The following is a 4,842-nucleotide window of genomic DNA, read 5'->3' as shown; positions in this document are numbered from 1 at the left end:
AAGGAGGCACCATTTCTCAGGTCTTTCACCAGCCTAATGCATTTGCTAAATAATCCTGCACCAATGGAAACCTTTCCCCAAACGTCCTCTCATTTGTAGCTGGACAGTGTTTCCTCTTCTTTTTACTCAAAGTTGGAAGAAAATTATTTAAAATTTAATCTGTAACAAAATGCGATTAGCTGGGGTAGGAGAGGCAATAAATTCATGTCATAGTGGTACCTTATATGTCTCTGGATCTTATCTTTCAAATAGAGGGAAATTTTCAAAAAACATAGAGGTAGTTCAAAGAACTAGCTGTGGAGGATGTAATGAATTTGGATGTCAACTGGTGGAGGAGTGAGAAGAAAGGAACAACAGGCTAAGGAAGGCAGTCTTACCAAATCTGTCAGCAGAGATTTTAATTACTGCTAATAGAGAGGAAATCAGGTGGTACAGGAGGAAACAGACAATATGATAGCAAATCCTAAAAGGAAAATCAGAATAAAACCACTGAAGAGTCCATCCTTTCGTTCTATCATGGGCTTTGCAATATTACACATTTCTTGAAAACTCAGACGTGACAAGCAAGTGTGGAGTTTGCCTCTGCATTATGAACTACACGGGGATAATTTTCTTTTATTCTAGGACAATTCCCTGGGGTTTAGCAATTGTCTTAAAACTTCTGATACATCAAATTGCCAGGCCCACAAATGAAATGCAGCCAATTAAGAATGTCTTTTCCTGCCTCCTCAGCAAGTTCTTGGCGCCTCAAGCATTTGTGTCTTCTTGGGCCTCTTCTTTAATAACAACAGCACTTCTTACAATTCTAAATTATTTTTGATAAGTGAAAGCAAATGAAAATCTATTGGTAAAGGTTATGAAACACTCAGCTAAATGATGGCTTCTTGTACACTCCAAGTTCCAAGATGGCTGTCTTTTAAAATGAGCATTTTTTCAGGGCTGCTTCTGTGCTGTCCTGAACAAGGCCCTGCATTGACTTTAAAAACAATATTATACTCTCTTGGCCCTACGCTAGGGACTTCCAGCTGGTTGAGGAGGTAAGACATGCAGGTGAAAAAACTGCAGGACAGTGCAAACTTCTGCTCTGCAGCATTTTGATGCAGTCATCCTTAGCTTTTCGCTTTCCCTCATCCTTCCTTGCCTCACTCTCCAACCCTCCTTGATTCTGAGGCCAAAATGTCTCAATTCATCCCCTTCACTCCCATTCTTTGGTATGGAAAATAAGGAGTTTCACAAATTCACCTAGCCTCATCCCTTCAACTTAGCTTTAGATAGTCTCTTCTATACAAGTTTCAGCTACACTCAATGACTTGGAGGAAAAAAAAGTTGCCCGTTAAAACTTGAAAAAACCCTGGTGCCATCAAGTCAATTCCAATTTATGGTGACCCCTTGTGTCAGAGTAGAACTGCTCCATAGGGTTTCTTGGCTGTAATCTTCACGGAAGCAGTTTGCCAGGCCTTCCTCTGTGGTGCCACTGGGTGGGTTTGAACAGTCAGCCTTTAGGTTAGCAGCTGATCACAAACTGCTGTGCCACCTTTTCAATGGCTTGGAGCTCCCCAAAGATGCCGAGTACCTTCATTCTATCCCGCCTTTGCTAATGCTCTTCTTTCTTCCTGAAATACCTGGAAAAGAGAACCCCCTCCATCTTCACTCCTAACCCCACTCCTTAGCCTGGTGAACTCCTGTTAATCAAGACACAGGTCAAATGCCATCTCCTCTGCAAAATCTTCCCTGACTACCTGAGCAGAATTAACCTACCTTTGTGCCCCTACTGCTGGTATATAATTAATATAGCACTTGTCTCTTTGCGTTGAAAATTTGAATTCTCATTTGCCTCCTTGTTAGAATGTGAGGTGCTTGTATTCACAGTGCTTGATAAATACTGTACTTAATAAACATTTGTTGAGTGAATGAAGTTGGAGAGAACATAGGTCAGACTAAACGCAAATTCGGCTAGAATTTAAAGGAAAAGATTATTACGTACAGGAGAGAAAGAGCTTAGAAAGGAAAAAACAAACAAACAACCTTCATGTGGTCCAACAATATTCATGTTGTTCCTCTTCCTCCTGGGCCCCCTGCTTTCCAACATTTCCCAGGCTCCTCCAGAGTCGACTGGGACATGTGACTGAGCGTGGTGAGTGGAGGCCTGGCCTCCAAGATCTCTTAGAAGAGAGTTTCCATTCTTTCTTTCCACATCTCTGGATGCAGAAGATCCAGTGGACACTAAGGCCTAGAAAATGGTGGAGCCACTAGATGGATAGCTTGAATCCCTGACTGGAAGTACACCTGCTAACAGCCAATTGGACTGCAATGTGAAGGGAAAATAAACCTTATATTGCATTAAACCACAAGATTTGGGTCAGGGTTACTTATTTATCTATTTATTTGTTTTACTTATTTATTTGGTTTCCTAAGGCTGTCATAACAAAGTACCATAAACTGTGTGGTTTAAAACAACAGAAATTTATTCTCTCACAGTTCTGGAGGCTGGAAGTCCAAAAATTAAGGTGTTGGCAGGGCCATGCTCCCTCTGAAGCCTCTAGGGGAGGATCCTTCCTTGCCTCTTCAAGGTTCTGGTAGCCCCAGGCATTCCTTGGCTTGCGGCAGCGTAACTCCAATCTCTGCCTCCATCTTCACATGGCTGTCTTCCCTCTGTGTCCATCTGTCTCTGCGTCTGCTCTTTTTTATAAGGACACCAGTCGTATTAGATTAAAGGCCCATCTTTTTCCAGTATGACTTTGTTAACTAATTATATCTGAAATGACACTATTACAAAATAAGGTCACATTCTGAGGTTCCAGGATGGACATGAATTTTGGAGGGATACTATCCAACCCAGTATAGGGTGTGTGTGAGGGTGGGTGGAAATCAGAAGTTCAATTTCAATTTTAGATACGATGGGTGTGAGAAGTCTATTTGATACTTAAGTGGCTATGTCGAGAACAATCTGGAGTTTGAGAAGGAAGCCTGGACTGGAGATAAAAATCTGGGAGTTTGGCATATAGATGATATATGCCATGATGCAACTGGATGAAGATTATCACGGAAGAGAAAGTGAGTTTAGATAGAGAAGAGCAAGATCAAAGATTAGGCCCTGGGGTATTCTAACATTAAAAGATTGTTGTTGTTTGCCATTGAGTAGATTCCCACTCATAGCAACAGAGTAGAACTTCCCCATAGGATTTCCTAGACTGTGATCTTTGTGGGAGGAGACTTGGCAGCCAATCTTTCAGTTAGCAGCCGAGTGTTTAACTATTGGGTCACTGGGGCGGAGAAATGGCAAAGGAGGTTGAGAAGGAATAAACATTGAGATTAGGAGGAAACTCAGGAGTGAGGTCTCCTAGAGGCCAAGAAATACCCTGAAGAAAGTGTATTCAGGGGATGTGACCAACTGTCAAATGCTGCTTGCAGGTTAAGTAAGGCGAAGACTCAAAACTGACCACTGCATTTAGCAACATAGAGTATACTGGTGTGCTTGACAAGAGCAGTTTCCATGGAGTTCTGGGGGTGAAAGCCTGACTGCAGTGGGGTTAAAGAAGAATGGGATGAGGAGGAATTGGAGATACTGGCTACACACAACTTTTGCAAGATTACTTCTACTGACAGGAGAGCAAAGAAATAGCTCTTTAGTCTAACATTCAAGGACCCTGGTGATTTGGCCTGAATACTCATTTCCAACTTATTAACCAAGCTCCGCACTTCAAGCATCCTGTAGACCAAGCCAGTCTCAATTCTGAATATACTTTAGGTTTTCCCAACTTTGTCTTTACTCATGTAGTTCTCTCCATGAGAATGTCTTTCACTTCCAACTCATATTTCCAGACTAAGTATCACTGAAAAGACCCTTTCCAATGCTGTATCTTCCATAAATACTTCCTTGATCACACCCACCAAAACCTCTAAACTCCAACACTCCTCTTATGGCTTTTAATATTTCCTACCTAATACTATCCACCATGTGTCTGTCAGTTTGTCGTACTGTGGTGGCTTGCATGTTGCTGTGATACTGTAAGCTTTGCCACTGGTATTTCAAATACCAGCAGGGTCACCCTTGGTGGATAGGTTTCAGTGGACCTTCCAGACAAAGAAGGACCTGGCAGTCTACTTCTGAAAAAAATTAGCCAGTGAAAACCTTATGAACAGCAGCAGCAGATGAGCCCCTCAGGTTGGAAGGCACTCAAAATATGACCAAGAACTCTTCTCTCTCAAAGTAGAGTCGATCTGACTGATGTGGATGGAGTCAAGCTTTCCGGATCTTCATTTCCTGATGTGGCATGACTCAAAATGAGAAGAAACAACTACAAACATCCACTAATAATCGGAATGTGGAATGTATGAAGTATGAATCTAGGAAAATTGGAAATTGTCAGAAATGAAATGGAATGTATAAACAAGGCTCCAGGAATTGACAGAATACTAATTGAAATGTTTCAACAAACGGATGCAGTGCCGGAAGCGCTCACTCATCTATGCCTAGAAATTTGGAAGACAGCTACCTGGCCAACCAAATGGAAGAGATCCATATTTGTACCCATTCCAAAGAAAGGAGATCCAAAAGAATGAGGAAATTATCTAACAATATCATTAATATCACACACAAATAAAATTTTGCTGAAGATCATTGAAAAGCAGTTGAAACAGAACATCAACAGGGATCTGCCAGAAATTCAAGCTGGATTCAGAAGACGATGTGGAACAAGGGATTTCATTGCTGATGTCAGATGGATCATGGCTGAAAGCAGAGAATACCAGAAAGATGTTACCTGTGTTTTACCTGTGCAAAGGTATTTGACTGTGTGGATCATAACAAATTATGGATAACATTATGAAGAATGGGAATTC

This window comes from Trichechus manatus, unplaced genomic scaffold (genome assembly GCF_000243295.1).
Source record: "Trichechus manatus latirostris isolate Lorelei unplaced genomic scaffold, TriManLat1.0 scaffold00006, whole genome shotgun sequence".
Lineage (NCBI taxonomy): Eukaryota > Metazoa > Chordata > Mammalia > Sirenia > Trichechidae > Trichechus > Trichechus manatus.
The sequence above is the reverse complement of the archived record's forward strand: the minus strand, read 5'-3'. Positions refer to the sequence as shown.